Source organism: Balaenoptera borealis (genome assembly GCF_965194805.1).
Source record: "Balaenoptera borealis genome assembly, chromosome: X".
In the NCBI taxonomy this organism is placed as follows: Eukaryota; Metazoa; Chordata; class Mammalia; order Artiodactyla; family Balaenopteridae; genus Balaenoptera; species Balaenoptera borealis.
In genome coordinates, this window is record NC_138881.1 from 34,817,175 (window position 1) to 34,842,694 (window position 25,520).

General features: G+C 39.7%; 1 long non-coding RNA gene across 2 annotated transcripts in view; it reads right to left on the reverse strand.

Moving 5' to 3' along the window:
* Window positions 1-7,970: 7,970 nt before the first annotated feature.
* LOC309621180 overlaps window positions 7,971-25,520 on the reverse strand; it is a 34,728-nt gene continuing 17,178 nt past the window's right edge. Inside the window, exons 4-5 of one of the 2 annotated variants that reach the window (XR_014239791.1) lie at window positions 19,056-19,144; window positions 7,971-17,470 (exon numbers count right to left, since the gene is read on the reverse strand). This is a non-coding gene — a long non-coding RNA (uncharacterized lncRNA). Of the gene's footprint in view, window positions 19,145-25,520 lie in introns of both variants that reach the window. The other variant, XR_014239792.1, reaches the window with a different exon arrangement.

Genomic DNA, 25,520 nt, shown 5'->3' on the forward strand with positions numbered 1-25,520 from the left:
TCCTGGCGTCAGCCGCCCCCTTGGCAGGAGACTACCAAACCTACCTCTTTAGGCTGTATCTTGCACCAGGCGGACCGGCTTGACTTCCTGGATGTCCAGCTGCCATCTCACACTCAGTACAGCTGAATCTGAACTCACCATCCACAAACTACAGCTTCCTCTCCTGCCTTCTCGACTTCTGTTAATGGCAAGACGGTCTATACTGCCATTTAGGCAACAGCTGCCCTGGGGGTCATCCCCGAAGCTTTTTCAACCCCAGACTTACTTAATCACAGCCTATTCAGTGTTCCAGGAGCCCTCGGCACATACTTTTATTCCAACACATTGACGTGCGTGTCGGGGTCTGAGGGTGAGCATCTTAAGGGAAAAACAAGCTCATTTGCATATGTATCAAGCTGGCACGCAGCAGAGAAGCTGGATAGGGTGGACCTAGGATTTTTACTGAACAAAGGAGTGAATTCCACCCCTTAAAGCTGAGGGTGGAGACAGACCAGAGAACGGCAGAGAGATGCGAGTAATGCCAGTTGGTATGGGGATTGCAAACCCATAGAGGGGTATGAGGGAAAGATCGGTTATGAGGAAGTGGGATGAAGTTATAAGAAATTACAGAGGGAGTGGGTATGGAAGCAGAGGCAGCAGGTATAGATGAAGCTTTCTAGAAGTCTAGGGAAGAAAGAAAGGGAGGTGGGCTAGCGTTTCATAGGAGAAGGAAGGGAAAGGGAAGGGTGTTTGGGGGGTCTTGTTTTAAAAGGTAGGGGAAAACTTTGAATATGCAATTCAAGAAAAAGCAAAAAAAAAAAAAATCGGTGGAATAGGAAAGACTTAAGACGTCAGAGAGGGTTGAGGGAGTGCTCAAAAATCACAAAGACCGGGATAGGTGACATCATGGACACAGAGGAAGGGGCTGGTCTAGGAGCAGAGGATTCATCTCCATGGTGTCAGCAGGTGGGCTGAATTGACGCTTTCTGAGCATGTCATCTCTGAGGTTGGTGAGGAGAAGGTGGAAAAAGATCCAGAGATGTTGAAGTGGCGAGAAAGAAAAGTCAGCAAGCTCACAGAGATGTCTGTGATGTTGAGGAGAGGAAAATGGAGGCAGGAAGAGGTTGGTGGTCTTTGGGAGAATGGAAAATGTTTGGAACATGCAGAATTTGATTGGCAGCCAACAAGAGGCCCCAAACACAAGCTTCCCAGCTTCGTCCACACTGGGCCCACTGCCTATATTGCCTCAGCTTCTCCCCTGCCTGTTGGAAGCCTTCTCCTCTTCAAGCTCCAGGACCAAAGCCACTGTCTCTCTGAAATCTTTCTTGGGCGCCCGTCCCAGGCACAGCTGTTCTCATTAATAATAACGTTTATGTAGTGCTTTACAGCTTAAAAGCAATCACGCATACCTTTTCTTACATACGTTATCTTAATTAACTACTCTCTCCTCTGTAGTTATATAGCACTCTGTTCGTTACAGGAATGTAACACTTTATCAGTTCATATGCCCCAAAAACTAGATGTTCATTCTATCTACTAGACTGTGAGTTTATTAAAAGGCAGCGTTGCACCTGACTCACCTTTGTAACCCTGTCTAACATAGCACCTGGCCCCAATTAGCAGCACAAAGGCATAGGTTGAACTAAATGAATGAATCTCTGTTGAAAGTATATGCTTAAAACAATCCTATTGATCCTTCAAGACCCAGTTCGATGGCAATTTATTCTCATGCCCCATTAGTAGTATCTTCTTCAGATTAAATAAACATAATTCCTTCTTTTTTCCTCAGAAAATGTATTTTCATTCTTTAGGTTTCAAAGTGATTTTGTTCAGAGGTCTTGAAATTATTCTTAAACATTTAGTGTTATGGAGTCAGAAAAGGCCTCAGTGAGTTCTGAACCATCAATGCTTCTCTACTCCTGGTTTGGCACAGGCTTGGGATTGGCTTTGGATAGCTTTTCCTTCTGGTTACTAAAAGATATTAACAGGTACAATGAGGTTCTTTCCCCTAACTTCAATTAGCATTACTCTTCACTGTTAAGTAGTAAGGGCTTTTGTCTTGAAAGGCAGAGCAGAAGACCACCTTTTTCTTGAGAACAACCAGCGTCAATTGTAAATATGCTATGTGGTTTGGTTTTAAATACATCCCAGTGATTTTGGTCCTTAGGCAACTGAGAACCTTCTGCTTAACCTATGGCATCCAAGCGGGAAATAAAACAGAATGACCTCCTGAAAGTCTAAAAATACGAGGGCAGGTTGCCCCAGTCCAAACTTCACCTACAGTTCCCTAGAGTTTGTGGGATTCCTAGCAGGAAGAAGGTGGTGAAAGCCACATTTTAACACCGTGAGTACCACTCCACTGATGGCTACCATGTTCTGGAACACATTCCTAGCTCCCTTTCTGACTGTTGAGATCTGCTGGGAGACAGGGATTGTGGTGAAAGGATGTACTGTTTCCCAAACTGGGCTACACATAAGGATCACTTATATGTGTTAAAAATACGGATTTCCTGCGACTGACTTCCCTGAGATACTGATTCAGTTGATCTGAGGTTGAGCCAGAGAACATATATTTTTTTTAAAAGTTGTCTAAGGTTGGATTCTCTCAGAATCAGACCTTGAGAAAAATGTGAGAGCAAGGAGTTTATCTGAGAGGTAATTCCGGGGGAAATGATAGGGAAGTGAGGAAGGGGAGAAGTCCAATAAGACGTGTTATTGAGCGGGTTACCACTGTGGGAAATCACATCTTAGAAATATTCCACCCAAGGTAGGTATAAGCTGGGGTATTAGTCAATTTCCATCGTTGATTACCTGGCCCTGCCAGCCTGACTGACAGATGAACCAAGGGGGCTCTGGCCCCCTTGCCCAAAGGCAAAGGCAAAGAGTTGCAGATGTGATCAGTTGGAGGCCAGCTGATTGGCTTGCACAGGGATGGTGAATGTCCAGGGGATACAGGTAGGCCCTAACAGTGTCAGCTGCAACAAGCATCCTGGTGTTTTGGATATAGCCAAGGCTCACAAGAGACCAGATTTGGGAAATCTCACTAGGATTTTATGTAAAAACTCAATAGTTTTTATTTACCATTTTTTTCCCCATGATCTTGCTGACCACACTCCATCCTTTGACAACAACCACCAACAAAGATGACAACTCCAACCTTTTACATTGAAATGGATTTCAACCCACTCTGAAATTTTAACGAAAACACTTATTACCAAACAACTCAGGTGAACAATGCACAACAGACAAGAAATGGCTTGGATTAGAAGGAAAGATGAAAGCACAGTGTCTCCTCTACTACTGAAGAGGAAGGAGAGAAGGGTCCTAGTCCACATCAAGGTGTCTCACTTGTCTCAGCAGCTATGAAGCCAAGGACACTGACATTTCCTATGCATCAGGACTGCCTGGGATGCCTTCCAGCTGCAGCATTGGGACTTTAATAAACGAGCCATATTATGTTTATACTTTACTGTTTAAGTAATGCTATTTCACTCTGTGTAAAGCCACTTAAAACACCAGTGGAAACACATGCATGGACCATGAAACAACTTTAAATGGATAATCAATTTTTATCACATATTGAGGGTTAGGCTGGTATATCTGAGTGAATTATGAAAGTCTGTATGTGCTCTGGCTAGGAGTGTTTGCATACCAAATCTTCTTCTTTGTTACAGAACCAATCTATTGTAAGCACGTTGGGAGTTTCGAAAATCTAACACTGAAAAACTTCCATTCTGAAAGAATTTTTCCGAACTTTAAAAACATGGATGTATTTTATTTGGGCTTAGCTGTGAAAGATTGTATTAGAACATCTTAATTCCCTTGTACAATGATTCTCCCCTAAAACAGAGGGAATAGGATCAACATGTAAGACACCAAGAAAGTATGGCCAGCATGAAGATGAACTTACTGATGAAAGTCTAGAATGTGCAATGTACCCTAAAACTTATGGGATATGGTTTTGGAACAAACATGAAGAATTTGTTTTTGTAGTGACATGTAAACACGTGGAACTCATTATATCTGCAGAGCTGGGCAAGATGAGAAGGTAAATGTGGTCAAGGAGAATTTGGATCAATTCATGGATAACAGAACCATAACAGTTCACTAAGGGGAAATTAGGGAAGTTCAAGTTACATCCTTAGCCTCCGAGATTGATGTCATGGATGCAAACTGCCACATTCTTACAAAGGAGTGGTATCACCTTCAGATAGAGAACACAAGATTGGTGGACCACTGATCTCACATGTTATGACACTTCTTATGTTAACTAGAGGATGTTGAAAATGTCATAAAATCTGAGCACCCTGAACCACCAAGAAGCTATCAGCTCTTTGATCTCCCAAGTTCCTTGAAGCACTTGTTGTTCCTTTTCCGGTTCCTAAAGAGAACGGAGTAGAGAATGTGCCCGGTCATGATTACCCTTCCCACACACCTGACACAATACACACCAACTGTGAACTTCCTAAAGCACTTCGAAAATTGATACTCTCCTCTATTTGTAAATGAGGATGCAGAATTGGGAAGGGCAATAGGCCAATCTTAATTCTTTAAAAAATGATCCACACCTCGGCCAAACATTAGTTCATTCATTTAGCATGTCTGACCATGTTTTAAGCACTAAAATAGAATCAGGATCAGTACTCCTGCCAACATAGCCTAATCACCAGTTGGTTTCACTTTTTAAAAATATTTTATTGAAGTATAGTTGACTTACAACGTTGTGTTAATTTCTACTGCACAGCAAAGTGACTCAGTTATACATAAATATATTCTTTTTCATATTCTTTTCCATTATGGATTATCACAGGATATTGAATATAGTTTCCTGTGCTATACAGTAGGACCTTGTTGTTTATCCATCCTGTATATAATGGTTTGCATTTGCTAATCCCAAACTCCCAATCCTTCCCTCCCCCACCCCACCCCCTTGGCTGGTTTCACTTTTAAATCCCGTGTTACATGAAGTTTGACTATGTGACAAGTCAAGTGAGACTATTTATTTCAACCAAGTCCCCATTTGATATTTGACCATGTGACATGTTCACGCACTTAAGGGACAACCACAGGGACTACACATGTTCCTCAGATCTGAACTGTCACCCAATGACAGGTTTACATCAAAAACTCTGACGCTGGAAGATATAATTTTGTGCATGTGATAATTTTAACTTGTATTAATTGACTGTATTAAAGCATGGAATATTTTTTTAACCATAGTCTGACCTGTGTGCTGAGATGAATAAACATGTGTCTTAATGTAAAACATTCTTACACCAGAAAGAACATTCTGGTTTTGTTTTAGGTCATTGTTCACACAGCTCTTTTCTAACTCATATTATTTTTCAAAATGTTCATAACCCTCTGAGGATTTATTTCTATTACCTCTGCCCCCTTTAGGATTTGCAGGTCAAAAAGGAGGAGGAGGAGGAGGAAGAGGATGGGGAGGAGGAGAGGGAGGAAGAGGGTGAAATTTAAAGAGATGGAATTTATTATCAAAGAAGAAACGATTTGTGAATAACAAATGTGCATTCAATCAACAAATGACATAGGTCAAACCTCCGTCAATTTTGAGTGATAAATACATAAGTTCATTAAAAAAGTAAATGATGGTAGCATTCATTTAATCAACATTAAATTCATCAAAATAACTTAAAGATTTGGGCTTAAGAGAAAAATAACTAAAAAATTCCCATTTTAAAAAAGTTATCAGATGCTGGACTTTGTGATACACAATAATGATTCTGGTTAAATCAAGGAATATTTTGAGTACAAAAATAATGCATGAAAAATATTTTAAAAATTAAAATTGAAATGACTCCTTCCTGCTTAGTAAATGTCATAGAAAAGGAGCAAAATTACATTTTCATTTATTTTCAGTAAAGTCTGAAACATCTAGCTTTTGTGTAAAATTGGCATAAAAATATAAGAAAAACACAATTGAAGAAAATATTAAAATATGAAAATGATTGCTATAACTAAAGCCAAGAAATTATAGCATTCTAAAGTTTTTTTTTTTAATATTCCTGCATCAATTCCTTGAACTCGGTATAATCTACTAAGATAACTCGATGGTAAATAATACCAAAAAAAATTAATTAATTCCCTTGTTTAAAAGCAGTTGTAAGTACCTGCATGTCTTGCGTATTAAGCACTTTATGGGAATAGCTGAAGGAGGGTTACAAGAGAAGTTTCAAATCATTTCTAAGTTGTAACTAAATTGGGAAGTAATACACATAAAACAATCAGAAAATTATAAAATAATACATTAATAAGGAAACATAAAATAATATAGCATAATCTGTCTAGACAAATGCAGAAAGAACATAGATGGAAATGTCTGATTTCAGGTTAGAAAAAGAATTCACAAACCCTAGTAATTAGTTAAATAAAAAAAGATGTATTGTATACACATACACTCTAAATATACACACATACACACGCACATACATATAATTAGACATTCCTGTTGCTTCCAGATTACACTGATAATCAGGTATTTTTCTAGCTAACACTGTATCCACTGCAGTTTCTATTTTTGAATTCTCTAGTTGGTGTTTGATAGTAATTCAGCAGTATTCAACAAATCGTAAATTAAGAAGAAATAACAGATAATCTTGCTAATGGGGAAATTCCTGTATACCCCTGAAATGAACATCAGCTCTGCCAAATTCTTGTAAAATTCCCCACGTATTTGTTTCCGATTATTCCATATTAGGCAAAAATGTGCAATATTGCTATGTTTTACCCTAATATTCTTCTTCCTACGTCTCTAAATCCTAACGCATCTATAACATTCATTTGATGAATAATAACATTTTGGTGCACTAGGTAATACATATGTTTTTTATTTGCCACAAAGAACTGTATTTCCTCAACTGATTTATGTACCACCTGGACAAAATTATTTTTATTACGGTTTATTTCATTTTCTCCAGCATCCACAACTGAAAAACACTTGTAAACAGTCAATGACAATGGTAAAGAGGAAAGAAAGAAAGAGAGAGAGAGAGAGAGAAAGAATGAACAACCATGAAATTCAAAATCAAAACTCCACATTTCTTCAGAGAACCCCAATGAAAAATGCAGCTGCAATACTTTTTGTTTGTTTGTTTGTTTTTGTTTATAACATTATTTTATTTTTAACATCTTTATTGGAGTATAATTGCTTTACAATGGTGTGTTAGTTTCTGCTGTATAACAAAGTGAATCAGCTATACGTATACATATATCCCCATATCCCCTCCCTCTGGCGTCTCCCTCCCACCCTCCCTATCCCACCCCTCTAGGTGGTCACAAAGCACCGCAGCTGCAATACTTTTAAACTAACAAATTCAAGATAAAATCAAACAGCCACCCATTTTTTTTTCTGTGTTTCCTTATGGACAACTAGATAAAATTCACTGGCAGTTCCAAATTTTTCCAAAACAGAAATAATTATTTGGCTTATAGTTTGCATAAGGGACTTGTAAAGAAATTATACAAACCACAAAAAATTATCATGACATAATAACAAAGAAAGTTAATGATATTTTTTTAATCGCATGACTTCATTTCCTGGATTACATTTCATCTAGGACCTGAGAAAAAGTGCAGGGAGTATTCTACCACTTCTAAATTAAAAGTACTCCTTCACAGATTATTGTGTCGTGTATCATTTCAATGACTTCTATTGAATTTCCTTAATTTTTTAACCAACAAAACTGCAACATGTTAAAGACAAGCAATTCAGAGAATGTTTGGGAAACATACCAGTGTTTGAGGCCGTTTGCCTAATGAATATAACATGGACTCATTTCACTCCTCCTTTCCTGGAATAGCTTTGAATTTCAAACATTTGTTAGCCATTAACTACATTTTGCCTCTAATACTTCATATGTGCATTTTGGAGTCCACATGCAAAACTAACTTATTTGTGATCCTATAACTCTAGTAATGGCCCTGCCCAGAACCACTAAGGTCGACCCTCCCTCCCACCCAAATCTGAACAATTGGTTCTGACTGGAACTAAACAGATTAACAGGGTTTATCATCCAAAGATACTTTCTGTGCCTTTCAAAGTCACCCAAGGAAAGTCCTCCAGAATCTTCTCTAAATGGTTCATTGTTTTGTTTTTTTCTGTATAGCTTTAAGTTCTACCGAAGTCAACATTTGTATTACTACAAGCCCACCTTCAAAATCTGGTGACACTCAAGTTATTTTTGCATGATTCTCTGAAGCAACCAAAATAGAGATGCTGATTTGCTAGTGAACAGGTTCTCAAATATAGGCCATAACACATACACATAAACATACATACTCATAATGTAGGTATTTCTTGGCTCAGAAATGCCTAACTTATGAATTTCCTACACATACAAACAGCTAACCAGGGATGGCATCAACTGCTTTGTTAGCAGCCTTAAGAGTCTCCTCTGTTGCCCACTTTCATTCTCTCCTCAGACTGATCCACAGACTTTGGGGAGAGGAGGAAGGGGTGAGGTATGCTGAATTCCACCAAAGTGATTACACACGCCCACCCCAGTACACATGCTTATACACGTGCTCACAAAGTCGTGGCTCTATGTGCGATCTCTCTAAATGTTCACTCACGTGCAGACAGGGTGTCTTGATATATGCATTAGGGATTACCCAGTGGCTTCTCAAGCCTTCCAGATATGTTCCACAAAACTGATTCGGGTCCCTTACCCCAGGGCCAACAGCACAGAATGACCTGTGTAACCTAGTTGGGGGCTGCGGGCCAGTTCCCAGAGTGGTGCAACCCAACTCTCACAAACTCTACTGTAGGGCTTGAGTTATTCTTCAAGGTGTCCATAACAAACAATGACCCCTTTTCCTTAGACAAGCTTCTGCAAAGGTATTTTAGGTTCCAAGCAGCTAAACGGATAATCATTCTCATTCATCTATTGAAGAATGAATTTAGTCAGTCTACACTTATTGAGCACCTACTGTCCTCAAAACTGTTTTGCTTATGAACAAAGAGGACACAGACACACACACACACACACACACACACACACACACACCCTAACAAGCCAAGAAGAATATAGTAGTTGCTGTAAGAGAGGCTCAAATGGAAATGAGAATTCAGAGGCAGAAGATACTACTTTGACTAAGGAGTTCAGGGATGCTTTCCTAAAGGAAGTCTTGGTTTGGCTATGCCTTGAAAGATGGGTGTGAATTCAATGGGTGGGAATGGGGTTGGGAAAAGAGGTGCATTTAGGCATAGAGGTGGAAAAAGTACAAAGTCACTGAAGAGCATAATATGGTCAGAACATGGGCTTCCCTGGTGGTGCAGTGGTTGAGAATCCGCCTGCCAATGCAGGGGACATGGGTTCGAGCCCTGGTCTGCAAAGATCCCACATGCCGCGGAGCAAGTAAGCCCGTGTGCCACAACTACTGAGCCTGCACTCTAGAGCCCGTGAGCCACAACTACTGAGCCCACGTGGCACAGCTACTGAAGCCCGTGTGCCTATAGCCCGCGCTCCGCAACAAGAGAAGCCACCGCAGTGAGAAGCCCGCACACCGCAACGAAGAGTAGCCCCCGCTCGCCACAACTAGAGAAAAGCCCACGCGCAGCAACGAAGACCCAATGCAGCCAAAAATAAATAAATAGATAAATAAATTTATTAAAAAAAAATATGGTCAGAACATGAATTACATGACGAGGAAAAGAGGGGACCAGACAAGGCCAGGATCTGGGAGTAGATATGAGGAGCTCTAATTAATAAGATGAGGAATTGGGTGGGCAATGGAGATACATAGCAGGATTTTCATTATTTGTCTTTAAACTCTTTTTGTAATTGTGAAATACAACAAATTCAGAGAAGTGTATAAATCGTAAGTATAGCTAAGGGAATTATTATAAGGCAAACACCTGTCAAACCAGCACCCGGGAAGCAGAATGTTACCAGTGCCTCAGAGGCCTCTCCTCATGTGTCCTCCTAGTCACTCTATCACCCCCTCAAGGGTAACCACTAACCTGACTGTTATGATAATGACACCATTGCTTTTTAAAATAATTTTACTACCTAGGCATGCACTCCTTAAACATAGTTTGATTTTGCTTGTTTTGTGAACTTTATATAAATGCTATAATTTCGTATATATTCTTCTGTGTGTCTGGCTTCTTACATTGTGTTGTATTTGTGAGACTCATCCACGTTGCTGTGGTAGCTGTAGTTCATTCATTTTCACTGCTCTAGAGTATGCCTGTGTTGTGAATATATCCCATTTATCCATCCTATTGTTGATGGCTATCTGGATTGTTTCTAGTTGGGGGCCATCATGAATAGTGCTGCGAGGAACCTTCTTGTACCTGTGTCTTGATGCACATACCATCTCCTAATGTTGGCAGCATGACAACAACACCTAAAGAAGGAGTGGACTACACAGAGACTAGTGACAAGGAAACTCCTTTAAAGATTAAGAAACTAGTTAGGAAACTCCTAACTAGTCTTGAGGATCTGACTCAGGATGTTGCCTCACTTGTCAAAAACTCACTAGGCAGAAGGTCTTTGGTTTCTAATATTCAAACCAAAGTAGGAATATTTTCCTTTCACTTTTTGGATTGTGGGAGCAAGAAATTGGACTTATCATAATCCTTGGTCCACAATGGACTCTATTACTGGTCCATTCCCGGTCTACTTCAATTAGTTTTTTTTACTGTTTATTTGGTTAGGTTGAAAAATGTAATGATCACCTGCAAATCCACAGCCCCAAACGAAAGCCAGGACCTTAGTAATAAATACAGCTCACTCTATGTTTTCCCCCATCGTTCCATCCTCCAGCCTTTCCCTACCTGGAGTAGAGGTATTTTTGAACATTACGTAAAACTCTCAAAAACGACTATTGACCCCAAGTAAGTATCCACTTGTGCTAGGTAAGTAGAAAAGAATATTGATTTCATTCTCTTTATGTCCTGCTATTTCCAGGGAGGTAGATAAATGATAAAACAATAAGTTGTGTGAATCATGTGAATACATTCTCCCAGGACAAAGCAATTGCCAGGGCTCCACAGTTTTTTTCATAGGTAACTACTCACTCCTTTTAGAAAGATTTCTAGTGGAAATATAGCTCATGGCGCAATAGACTTAAAGACAACCCAGATCTGAGAAACCTATTCCTTGATGATAAAACTGAACAGTGCCATGAAATTTAAATTCCTTGCTATAAAAAAAATTATGATTATACAATATTGACTTTCCTTGATAATAAAATGCAGTTGGATGATTAAAACTCATTTTAATGGCAAAACATTCCTTTTTATATGTTTTGCCACCAAATTGCTTGGTTTTCAGTTTAACTATGAATATACAACTTTGGTGGACTGAGTATTGCCAGGACAGAGTAAAGGAATCTGAACATCACGGTTTTGAGAAAAGAACGGTAAGTCCAATATTACAAAGTTACAGTAGATGGTGCTAGACGGGTGCAAAAGATCCAACAGCCATTTGGGCCACCTTCAAGATTTCTCCTGAGCTTAGCAGTTTAGAAAATGTGCAATTTAGATTTATCAATTCAGGAGAGGCACTCAGATAAAACAGTTGAATTAGTGAGATCAATGAATGCAGAACCCTATAATTAGACAAATGTTAAGGTTTTTTTTGGAAATTAACAATGAAGACAACTTTAAAGCTAAGGTCAAATCGTCTGTCTTTCTGGGGTATTGGTGCCAATGTTAAATTGCTAAAAGAATGATTTTCTATTCATTTAAAATAATGTCAGCTATCAAGTTAATTTTTAAGCTACTCTGCTCTTGGTATTAGTTATTTATTACTTATAAAGTATTTGTACACTATGTAGGTTGGCTTGGAGATTTTAACGTCCTGTGTAATGTATACAAAGTGATTTACAAAGCATGACCTAGTATAAATTTTTCTGTAGATGTAAATGATTATTTTTATTATTATTTACTTAAAAGTGTTTTTTTAAAAAATATTTGTGTTCATTACTTTTTTACAGCCACTTTGGGCTGAGTATTCTTCCTCTGATTCTTTTAGCTTTTTAGGTGAAACGGCTGAGACATAGGATAATGAAGTGAATAACTTCGAACATGTCTATTTTCCTCTTGCAGCCACAGTACAAAATGAGTCTCAAATCGATGAGCCGGAGATCAGGCAAGCACCAGCCCTTAATGAGAGGGTGATCTAGGGTTAAGAAGAGAGGCTCCAAACCATCTCACTGGGCGCATCTCTGTAACAGATGCTTCCTTCCCATGATCCGCTGAGCGCTCAGTGGATACACTGGTCCTTGCCTTCCCTGGAGAAAGCAGCGACACAACAGCGCTAACCATATTCAGGATGTGACTTATCTCAGAATCTGTCGGTGACTGAGGGGAAATGTCGGATGGAGCGTAACTCAGCCCTTGTCTCTCCCCAGAGCCACGTTCAGTCTAGGTTCATTTATCGGACAGGGCGTGGAGGAAATTCCTTTTCTGAAAGGTAACCCACATTTTCTAGCATTCAATCGTATGTCCAGTCCAAAATACTCTCTTAGATGCATACTTGCAAATCCTTGGAACTCCGAAGGCGTTTTCAGAGGCTGGGAGGTCCTAATTTTCAGTGAACTCTCTATTTATGAATCATTATGGCCTATTGATTGAATGTGTGAGATACAGTTCTAATACATCCGTCTGCCTTATCTAAACAGAATAGAAAATGTCCTCTGGGCAGGCATACTATCTATAGTGATAGGGTGTTGCTAGTGTTTTGCTTTTTATAGAACTTAGAACCTAAATGGTTAAATAAATATAATATTAGTATTAGTATTAAATAATGATAGTAATATGAATATTTCTTTCATTTATTTTCCAAAATGTGTTTAGTGTTTATTGTCTCTGGAAGAACGTGCCTCGTCCTGGCTGTGGTCAGTAGTGACGGAAGTCACGGTGGCTTTGGCTTCCTCAGCCACACTGACAGTATATCCAGAGTCTAATATGCGATAGGCCTGTCCAGGAAGAAGGAGGAGAAAAATCCATATTTTTAAATGTCATAAAAGCGATTCGTGCAGTCGCCCAGCAGCCGACTTTCAGATGTTAATAATTAGGCTGCGGGCCAGGCCCACGGCTCAGAAGCTAACGCCCTGTGCGTGCCGCCCCCAGGAGACCCCAATCTGACGCTCCCCAGAAGCTCTCCGATCTTTCAGGGGAGCAGGAGCGCCGTGGAGGTGACACTGGGCGCCTTCAGAAGAGCGACTGGCCTGATGTATCACCGCTCACCAGCCCTCACCGGAGACCTGTTTAGAGCGAGATTACGGTCTCCGCAGAACCTCTCATTTCTCCTGATCACGGGGTGACGGAGCCCTTTACAACTTGCGCTCCAGTTAGGCAGGGAGGGATTTAAATGCAAGGCTAGAAGGGCCCCTCCGTAAACCTCAGCCAGATCAGCCCCGCTTCACATGAAGTTTCTGCTTCCTCTGCCTTCGAGCCGGCCGGATCAACGTTTACGGAAAAATGTAAACTTGAAACGTGGAATGGAATACGAGTCGCCCATATTTCATCTGATCACAAATTTAACAGACAACTGGGGAAGCCTCTGAAATTCTGGCAGGAAGATGGTTCTTTCTCAGAATTGAGGTATCTTTACCACCCATCTCTATGGAGTCCCTACTACCGCTAATGGGAGAACAGCCCCTATAAGGTCAACACAAATGTTCCTGTAATAGTGTTCATTAACAGCGCTGCTCAGTGACTGTTTAAAATCGCTCCTGCTACCATCTCTCCCATGCATGAAATCATTTGTTTCATTTTTAACCATTGCTGGTAATTCTAGGATTTCCAAATCTTCCCCTATGCTCCTTATCTTGAAGACATGATCTAACATTATTATTTTTATTATTTGAAACTTAAAATTTCTGGGGATGGTCTCTCAGTGGTTTTTGAAAGTTAATCCATCACAATGATTAATGAGATAATATTCCTTTCTTGAGATTGCTATCAGTATTACCATCAAAGGGCCCATCAACTTCCCAAATTCAGAACTGCATCTCTTTGTTTCCCTCTTCCCCTTTGCTTCCCACATACAATTTACTATGAAGCCCAGCTGTTTATTTTTTTCCTCCACAATATCTCTAATTTCTATTTGTTAATTCACTAAATATGTATTAAGTGACAGGAACAAGCTACAAATGGGGGTTCTGTGCTCGAGCTAGGCCTGAGATCTACTTATTTTCATTGTCATTATCCTGGACCAAGTCTGTGCTGGATTAAAGATGGCCACACATTCCTTGACAGTTCTCCCATTGAGAGGTTTTATATATCTAATGAGATTGTAAGCCTTTTAAGGTATAGACTTTATGTTCTATACATGGACTAAATAGGTGACACACCACAACTAACATTTAACCCACCAGAAATATTCATGTCAATTAGAACTTGACAGAATCCCATCAGTGTTGATGTAATCTTTAAGGTCTTCCAAAAACTCTGAAAAGACTTTTATCTCTAGAATCAGAAACTCTGTACAGCATTGTCTTAATTTTGATAAAATTCCCTTGAAAGAGCTCATTATAACTCTGTCTTATGATGCTTAATAAAATTTGTGGGTTCTTTTCTTAAAACAGAAAAGAAGTAAATCAGATATTTCCAAGGATTTTCTAATGGATTCCAAGAGATTAGATCTGTATACCTTTTAAAGAGGCCTCATAAATGGTTTGAATGTGCCATATCAATTTCACTGGGAAATGATAATCCATGTCCTTAAATTTAAGCGTTGATTTTCAGTTATCAGTAAACCATTTGAACTCTACAAGTGCTTGGCAGTCATTCTGGATAGAACCTAACTAACTTAATTTGAAATTTAGTGTAGCTGGCAAAAAGCTATTAAGAGGAAGGTTGATGTGTTAAAGTGTGGCAATTTTAAAACTACATAAATATGCTGTACAAACAAAAATAACAACCTTCAGTTTTCCGAGAATCCTTATTTCTTCAGGAATTGCTTTGGGCCCTCACCTACCACCCAGTGGAGTAAAACAAAGCAAGTAAAAGGATGAGTGACATTCATTTGTTTCTCAAAGCCATAAGCAATGTTGGCCCTAGTTATTATGTGTGCTTTATTTTTACAGACATTTAATAAAGACAAACAATTCAACGAGTATGTACTGAGCACTTAACCATGTAAAAGCTCTGTGCTGGAATTGTTTTTTCCATAATCTACTGGGAAGGGGGTTGGGGGGGAGGAGAAATGTACATAAATAACCAGAAAACACTGCATGACATAAATTGTAAAAGTGAAATATAAAAATATAAGCACAATGCTTTGGAAGGACAATGGTGAAGTGATTAATTTCACTTGGGGGAAGGTGTGAATGGGGAGGAATCAGTGAAGGAGTCCTGGAGAGATGGCTTTCCTTCTAGAGATTGAGGAAAAATTCCAACCAATGTGGAGGGAAGAGTTGGAGAGTGAGGAACAGGCGGGAAGGGTAATTTCAGTTGAGGGCACTGCATGAACAATGCACAGTGCAGTACTTTTGGGGAATGGAGAAGGCAGGTTCCACTGTAGCTGCCACACAGGGCACAAGGTGCATAGGGGGAGAAACAAGTTTGGGAAGGTAGCTTGTGATGGACCTTAGAAGGACTCCTAGGGTATTTGGCTTTTGTAGGCAATGGAAAGCCATAGAGGTTTCTGAGCAGGGAGTGACATGACCACCAAATATATTTTTATTAAATTTGTTGTCAGTAAGAGGATTTGAAATAACCCAAATGTTCACTACAGAGACTGGTTAGAAAAAGAATAGTCCATCCCCACAATGGGATAATAAGCCACCATAAAAAGGAATGAGGACAATTTCTATACATAATACATCTCCAGAATTTGTCATTAAGGAATAAAGATACCAAGCAGTGTATTTACCATGCTATCTTATATTTTAAAAAGGGAGAAAATACTACTAAACACATGTACAGATACACATTTTGACTGTACTTGCCAAAAAAGAAAACACTGGAAAGACAAATGAGAAACTAATAAAAATACCTATAGAGGAGAGGAAGGAAGCAGGGTGGAAGAGACAAAAATTGAAGTGAAACTTTTTGGACACAGCTTGTCAAATTATTTTGACTTTGGAAATAGAGATATATTTTAGATAATTAAAAACAATTTAAAAAGGAAACAAATTGGTGGCAAATATAGCCGAGAGACTGGAAACAAGAATGCTGCTTAAGAGGTTATTGCAAGAATTCAGCCCATATACGATAAGGGCGGCAGGAGGTGGAGAAGAGGCGCAGACACTGGTGGTGGCAAAGTCATCACCTTTGAATGCTGCTTTCCCATGTCTACTGGAGGTGTCTGTCTGATTGAAGACAATTCACGCAATTGTAGAGTTTACCCCCAGGGGTACAATAGAGAGCAATGGGAGAGCCACCATAGTTGAATGAAGGAAGTAGTTTGGGAAGTGAAACTTGTATTTTATGAAATATTGATTAATCCTTACTTGCTCAGCCCTCACTAGCCAGGAGGGTGGACAGATGCGGGTGTGGGTAAAATGGCTGTGGTGACAAAAATACCTTTGGCGCTGAGCCCCCTGAACTTCATAGGGTTCCTAAAACCTCAATGTCCTTTCACTTCTCCTAGAATGATTCAGAGTCACTCAATTAGGTAGCAATGAAAGTTACCCCCTCACCTTAGCTGCTCAACTTTTCCCACTGCCATCACAGGGGCTGTCACTGGTTATGTTGGGGCTTTGCTTTGTCCCTCCAGAGCACCCATCACGAGCTGATCCTGCCACCAGCACTGACTCTGCGTGTCCCCTTGTCACTGCCCACATTGATGCCACTGCTCCCAAGCCTATTCAGTCGACCCCAGTGAGGTGGCCTCGTTCTGAGTTCTCCAGCCTCTCTCAGTGCACAGGTTTCCTGAGGCTGGGGAAGGGAACACCTGAGCAGCAGCTACCAGAACTGGGCTCACAGCAACCAACTGATTTGACTGTCTGGAGAGACAAAGGGCCTGCTGTACTCTGAGGGATTGGGGGAGCCACTGCCTACTTTTTTTTTTTTTAATTTTTTGGCCGTGCTGCGCGTTATGCAAGATCCTAGTTCCCTGACCAGGGATCGAACCTGCGCCCCCTGCATTGGAAGCGTAGAGTCTTAACCACTGGACTGCCAGGGAAGTCTGCCACTGTCTTCTTTACACTGAGGAATTTTAATCCTAGGGCCCAAATGTTAGTTAATTCCAGTTGTGATCATTTCAGTGAAGGCCACTCTGAAGAACTGTCAAAAGCAAGTGTATTTGCCTTAAACTGGGTGGTGGGTAATATTTTTGTTCATTGCATCATGATCCTTTATACTTTACATATAGGTTATAATTATTCCTTTCTATCTATTCAATATTCAATCAATGTTTAAAAGACTGTTCTATTGACACCTCAGGAGAATTTTGAGATTTTCTTTACCAGGGTTCAAATCCCAGCTCCAATACTTACCAGCTGTGTGACTTTGAGCAAGTTACTTAACCTCTCTAAGGCTTGGTTTCCTTCTCCGTGAAATGGGAACATCCTAGTACCTCACAGATGGTTGCAAGGATTAAAGGAGAAAATACATGTAAAGTGCTTAGCCAAGTAGTACTGGGTGCATAGTAAATGCTTATTAATATTCACTAGAACTTAAAATGTAATGATGATGGGAAATGATAGCACAGGAACATGCTTATAATAAAATGTGGAGTAGAAGAAGAAGTCCAAATGACTCTAATTACCTTAAAATTATATGTATATATATATATACATATATACACACACACACACACACATACACATGTCACATGTATATATAACATAAAAATAATATCTGGATGTTATGAATAGGAATAATGCTGGAATAGGGACTTCCCTAGTGGCCCAATGGGTAAGATTCTGCTCTCCCAGGGCAGGGGGCCCGGGTTCGATCCCTGGTCAGGGAACTAGATCCCGCATGCATGCCGCATCTAAGAGTTCTCATGCCGCAACTAGGAGGTCCGCATGCTGCAACTAAGACCTGGCGCAGCCTAAATAAATAAATAAAAATAAATAAATAAATACTAAAAAAGAAGAAATACTGGAATAAAATACGACAAAATGTTATCAGTGATATCTTTTAGGAAGCATGATTACAGGTGATTTTCTTTTCTTTTTTATACTTCTCTGTATTTTCCAATTCTCTACCACTGAATGCAGTTACTTTAATAATTTGAAAAAGAACAATAAATGTTATCTTAAAAGGATAAAAGAAGGTGAGAATGACTGGGGCATCCTAGATTTGGGGAACCAGAAGTGAGATGACACTGGAGAGCTAAGTAGAAGGCAGGCCACGTAGAGCCTTGTAAGCTACCTCGGGGCTTTGAGACTCGTTATCTTTGAATGGCAATGGAAGGCCAGTCAAAGGTTTTAACCATGGGTTAGGGTTCACACTAGATTCAGGGTTTCCAACAAAAGATGGTGAAGTAAAGGTATATTTGTTACACTCTTTTGTTCCAAGCCCACAGATTTGAATGAAGGAAAACAAAGGAAAATTCCATCCATACTGAAACTAAGACATGGCTACTATGCCCCAAACAGCAAAGGATATTTGCCAAGCAAAGTGAACCCTGGGCGAAGTTATGGGCCAATGTGGGGCAGGGAGTAGGGGGGTGCGGAGAGCTAACAAATAACTCTCCAGATCTCAAGCAGGGTGTAAATATCTCTGCACATAAGTGAGAGGGTTTTGAGGCATCTACAGGCAATGGGTTCCTTGAGAATGGGCTGGGGAAGGGGGGGGTGTGAGTGGGCCATGGTGGAATAGAGACCATCGCTGTATAGACTTATTTCCACCCTGAAAAACTATAGGGAAAGCAATGGTGAAGAAAAGACACCGTGGATATGCCATTTTTGTTTTCCCCAGCCCAGATAAATGTTCTCTAGAAAGTAAGGCAACTGGTAGCCAGAGTCGGATAGCAAAGAGAAGTCAAACCAAGCCAAACCAAACCAGACAAAAAACATAAGTCCATGAAAGAAAAAATTCCAATGAGCTGAAAAGTTAAACTAACCAATCTCCCCAGGAAACAATACCTTCCCCTTCCCCCACGGAAGAGATACAGATTTGGATACAGTTTTCTAAGCCATCATACCTGACTTAAAGCTTCAGGCTACCACAGCATACTTCCTTTCATCTTCCTCACAGTGTTCCTTTTGTTTGTTTGTTTGCAGCAAAATTTACCTACAATAAAAGGCACAAATCTTAAGTTTACAATTCAATGAGTTCCGGCAAATGTATACACCTCGGTAATTACCATCCTGATCAAGAATAAAATAGAACATTTCCATCACCCAAGAAAGCTCTTTTGTGGCCCCTTGCAGTCAAACTCTAACTCCCCTTCTCTCCTCCCGCCAACACAATCACTGTTCTGATTTCTGTCACCGTTGATTAGTTTTGCCTATTCTTGAACTTCATATCAACGTAATCATAGAGTACGTACTCCTTTGTATTTGGCTCCTTTTGCTCAACATAATGTCCTTAAGATTCATCCACGTTGTTCCACGTATAAGCAATTCATTCACTTTCATTGCTGACTAGTATTCCATTGTGTGACTAGAGCACATTTATTTATCCAGTCATCTGTTAACAGACATTTGTATGATTTCCAGTTTTTGGTTATTATGAATAAAAGGGCTGTAAACATTCTTGTACAAATCTTTCTGTGGACATAAGTTTTTATTTCTTTGAATGAACTGGAGTAGAATTAATGGTCATAGTACAGGTGTGTGTTTCACATTACAAGAAACGGACACTTTTCCAAAGTGGTTGTACTATTTTATACTCCAGCTGCAATGCTGGATTTCAGTTACTCCACATCTTCACCAAAATTTAGTGTTATCAGACTTGTAAATTTGAGCCATTTTAGTGGGTGTGAAGAAGTATCACATTGTGGTTTTAATCTGCATTTCTCTGATGACTGGTAATGTTGAATACCTTTTCATATGTTTATTGGCCTTCATATATTTTCTTTTGCAAAGCATCTTTTCAAAAGTATTTTATGCATTTTAAAATTGGGCTGCTTCTTATTTTATTACTGAAGGCATTCTTTATGAATTCTGGATACAAACCCCTTGTGAGACATATGCATTATGAATATTTTCATCTAGACCATAGCTTGCCTTTTCATTTTCTTAACTGACTTTGGATGAGCAGAAGTTTTTACTTTTGATGCAGCCCAATTTACAATTTTTAATGATTAGTTTCTTTTGTGTCCTGATTAGGAAATCTTTGCCTTCTTAAATTCATAAAGATAGCTTCCTACATTTAATTCTAGAAGTTTATAATTTTAGCTTGTCTGCTTAGGTCTATGGTTCATCTAGAAGTAATTTTCGTGTATGAGGTAAGTTTTTCTTTTAATGTATGGATGGTTTGTTGTTCTAGCAAAACTTTTTGAAAAGACTTTCCTTTTTCCTATTGTCTTGGCTTCTATATCATAAATAAATAGACTGTGTGTCTATATCTATTTATGTATTATATTTTGTTTCATTAATCTATTTGTCTTTATGCCTTGATTTCTGTCTTGATTTGACAGCTTTATAATAATCCTTGAAATTGAATAGTGTGAGTCCTACAACTTTTTTTTTTTTTTTACTGTTTTTAATTTATTTATTTATGGCTGTGTTGGGTCTTCGTTTCTGTGCGAGGGCTTTCTCTAGTTGCGGCAAGCGGGGGCTACTCTTCATTGCGGTACGCGGGCCTTTCATTGTCGCGGCCTCTCTTGTTGCGGGGCACAGGCTCCAGACGCGCAGGCTCAGTATTTGTGGCTCACAGGCCCAGTTGCTCCACGGCATGTGGGATCTTCCCAGACCAGGGCTCGAACCCGTGTCCCCTGCATTGGCAGGCAGATTCTCAACCACTGTGCCACCAGGGAAGCCCCGGGACTGAATTTTTAATGATACTTAATTTAAATATCATTTAATTTTAACTAATCTTATATTAATTAATTTTGGCTAGTGGTTACCAAATGTTTAGTATCACTCTATACTCTCATACGAACTTTTAGAAAGGGAGACTTTCAGACAATCAAGTCAGTGAGAGACTTGTTTTAACAGTTATCAGAATATACTGAAAAGTCACTTTTATCCAATCAATATGATACTGACATAAGAAGAGACAAAGTAATCAGTATAAAAGGATAGAGAATCAAGAATTATAGCCCGTGTATATGAGAAATTAATAAATGACCAAGTCATAGTTCAAACCACTTTTTTTGAAAAGTATGAATTTGTTCAAATAAGTGGTATATTACAATTGGATATCCATATGGAAAAAATTAAAATGGACTCCATCTTCCATGATATAAAAAATAAATTTCAGAAGAGTTAAAGATGTAAATATAAAATTAAGCAACTAGAATCTTCAGAGAAAATTAGGTGACTACATGTACAATATAGGGTCAGAGGAAACATTTTTAACCAAGATTAAAAACACAGAAACTATAAAGAAAAAGATAGATGTATTTGGCTTTACATATAAAAAAATGTGTCTAATTTGCAAGGACACTTGTTGCTGGTAGGGGCTGATTGCATCACTCTATATGGGACAGAAAGCTAGGGGAGGGGGGCGGGCTACAGAATCAGGCTCTCCACTGAGGGACTACTAGATTCTATGACCATTTCTCTCTTTTGGAATGGGAATGTCTATCCAATGCCCAACCCATTATTGTATTTTGGGAAGCAGATAACTTATTTTCTAGTTTCCCAGGTCCACAGATGTAGAGGAAGTTAGACCCAAGATGGATCATATCCAAATCCTCACCTATACCTGATTTAGATCATTTACCAGATGAGATTTTGAACTTTTTGAGATTTTAAACTTTTTGAGTTGATCATGTTTATATGAGATTTTGGATTCAGAGTCAATGCTGAAATGAGTCAAGACTTTGGGGGGTGTATTTTGCACATGAGATTGATGTGATTTTTTGGGGGGAGGATGCAGGCAGAGGGCAGACTGTACTGGGTTGAATAGTGTCCCTAAAAAATTCATCTCCACCCAGAATCTCAGAATGTGACTTTATTGAGAAATATGGTCTTTGCAGATGTAATTTGTTAGGTTAATATGCGATCATAACGGATTATAGTGGGCCCTAAATCCAATGACTAGTGTCTTTATAAGAAGGCCATGTGAAGACACACAGGGAAGAAGGCCAGGTGATGATGGAGGCAGAGACTGAAGTCATGTGTCTACACGCTGAGGAAAGCCAAGGATGGCCAGCCGCCACCAGAAGCTAGGAGAGAGGCAGGAGACAGGTTCTCCCTCAGAGCCTCCAAAAAACAAACAGCCTTGGGTTTCCCTGGTGGCACAGTGGTTAAGAATCTGCCTGCCAATGCAGGGAACACGGGTTCGAGCCCTGGTCCAGGAAGATCCCACATGTCGCGGAGCAACTAAGCCCATGCGCCACAACTACCGAGCCTGTGCTATAGAGCCCACGTGCCACAACTACTGAAGCCCACGTGCTACAACTACTGAAGCCCACGTCCCACAACTACTGAAGCCCACGTCCCTAGAGCCCGTGCTCCACAACAAGAGAAGCCACCGCAGTGAGAAGCCCACGCACCACAACGAAGAGTAGCCCCCGCTCGCCGCAACTAGAGAAAGTCCGCACGCAGCAACGAAGACCCAACGCAGCAAAAAATAAATAAATAAATTTATAAAAAGCAAAAAACAGCCTTGTTAACACCTTGGTTTCAGATGTTTAGAATTGTGAGACAATAAATTTCTGTTGCTTGAAAGCATCAAGATTGTGGTGCCTTGTTACAGCAGCCCTAGGAAAGGAATACAATGCTCTAGCTGAGCCTCTCCTTCAGTGCTAGTTAACCCAAGTGGGCTTTCTTCTATTAAATAACAGTTGCTGGGGCTTCGTCACATGTCCTTTGCCTGTGACTTCTCATTTATCTCTCTCCTTTTTCAATTTTGTAGAGGTATAATTGAAATGCCCTATTTCATTTCTCTTTTGCATGCACTGAGAATTTGGGGGAAGCTCCGGGCAGTGTCAAGAGATGATCCACCTCCCCCGCTCAGCCTCCTAATGATTACAGTGGCTTAGTGAGCACAGCAGTGTTTCTAAAACCCTTTAATTCAATAAGTATTTAAACAGTAAAAACAGCCTCAAACAAAACTTTTGCATGACAAAGGATACCATAAACAAAGTGAATAAACAAAGAGCTGGAAAGATATTGTATCGCATAAGACAATCAAAGGCATACTTTCTGTAATATACAAAGAGCTCTTATAAATTGACAAGAAAATGAAAAACAACTCAATAGAAAACCGAGGAAAGGGTATAAACAGACTAGTAACAGAAGTGCAAATTTAAATGGCAAAATCATATGAAAAGACGCTCAAATTCATAAGCAGTTAGAGAAATTAAAAATGAAGAAGCAATAGCCACTTTATATACAACAAAGTGGCAAAGATTAATAAAGAACAACACCACCACTTCTTAGCGGTAATTTAGGGAAGAATGACATAAATTGTTGATTAAACTGAAGCATTGCAGCCTTATTTAAAAAGTAACCTGGAAATTCCTATTAAAATTAACAATACAAATATCTTTTGACCCAGGAGAGATTTTTTTTTCTGTACTGTTCAAAATGAATGACAAAAAAGAAACAAGAAACAAATTGAGCACCCATCAGGTGAAAAACAGTTAAATAATTAGAGTAGATTTACAAGATGGAATAATATGCAGCATTTAAAAATTGAATCAGAGAGGGAATTCCCTAGAGGTCCAGTGGTTAGGACTCCTCATTTCCACTGCAGGGAAACAGGTTTGATCTCTGGTCTGGGAACAAAGATCCCGCAAGCCATGTGTGTGGCGTGCCCCCCCTCCCCCAAAAAAACTGAATCAGAGATAAATAAGATGACTTAGAGGTATTTCCATGAGGTGTCACTGAGAAAAGGAAGATGCAAACAAATTACATAGTATGAACCTATGTTTTTAAACACTCACCAGATGAAGGCATGTATGTTTGTTTATCATATCTGTTTGTAAGATAGATTGCATTATGGCTGCAATTTTGTGCTCCTCTCTGTACTCATGCCTTTGCCATGTAACTTCACAGTTTCCTCCATCAAGAGACGAAATAGATTTCCCTGCCCATTGATTATGACGTGAGCCAATGAGATGTTAGCTGATGTGACACAAGCAGACTCTTGAAAAAGTGCTTGGGTGATTGGACTTGCCTGCCTATATTTCTCCTATCTCCATGGGAAGGATATTCCTGGGTTCCTTCACTGATCCCAGGAGGAGGATGAGGGATCCTTGAATCAGAGCAACTCTAGCAAAGATAAAAGTTATTCCAGACAAACCCAATCTAGAGCAGAGCCCCTAGCAGATCCTGAGATGTATGAGCAACCAAGAGTGACCAAACCCCAATCTCATTATTTATGAACTATAATATTATGTAACTGCCATATTAAATTACTGAGTTTTGGGTAGTTCATTATGCAGAATAACTAACCAATACTGTGTGTGTGTGCATGTGTATGCGTTTATCTGTGTATATACATTCTGTCTGCATAGGATTAAATGTCTGTAGATAAAATAAAAGTATCCGCGGGACTTCCCTCGGGGCGCAGTGGTTAAGAATCCACCTGCCAATGCAGGGCACACGGGTTCGAGCCCTGGTCCGGGAAGATCCCACATGCCGTGGAGCAACTAAGCCTGTGCGCCACAACTACTGAGCCTGCGCTCTAGAGCCTGTGAGCCACAACTACTGAAGCCCAAGCGCCTAGAGAAGCATTCCACAACAAGAGAAGCCCCTGCTTGCTGCAACTAGAGAAAGCCCGCGTGCAGCAACGAAGACCCAGCACAGCCAAAAATAAATTTTAAAAAAATAATAATAAAATAAAATAAAATAAAAGTATTCACAATAGGCTAACCAGGATTATGGATTATTAGTATCATGTAGTTTGATGTGGGAAGAGAGGGAGAAGAATCAAGCAAAAAGTAAAATATAAAGAAATAAATACATAAATAAAAGGATTGCTCTAAAACAAAAATACATGTATATTATCCCATGTATCTACATACACACACACACACACACACACACACACACACACACACACACACGCAGTGGGTTAGATAGTGCCCCTCACCAAAGACATGCCCACTCCATATCTCAGAATATGGCCTTATTTGGAATAAAGGTCTTTGCAGATGTAATTAAGGTAAGGATCTGTAGATGATATCATCCTGGATTACGGTGGACCCTAAATCCAAAGACTGGTGTCCATATAAGAGACAACAAAAGACAATATATAGAAACAGAGAGGAAGGCCATGTGAAGACAGAAGCAGAGATCAGAGTAATGCATATACAAGCCAAGGATTGCCAGCAGCTTGTAGACACCACGAGAGAAGCCTGGAACAGATCCTCCCTCAGAGCATACAGAAGGAAGTGATCTTGCTGACACCTTGATTTTGGACTTCTGGCCTCTAGGACAGTGAAAGAATAAATTTCTGTTTTAAAACACCAAGTTTGTGGTACTTTGTTGTGGCAGCCAGAGGAAACTAATACATATTCTATCTATGGTGTTCATCAGTCAAGATG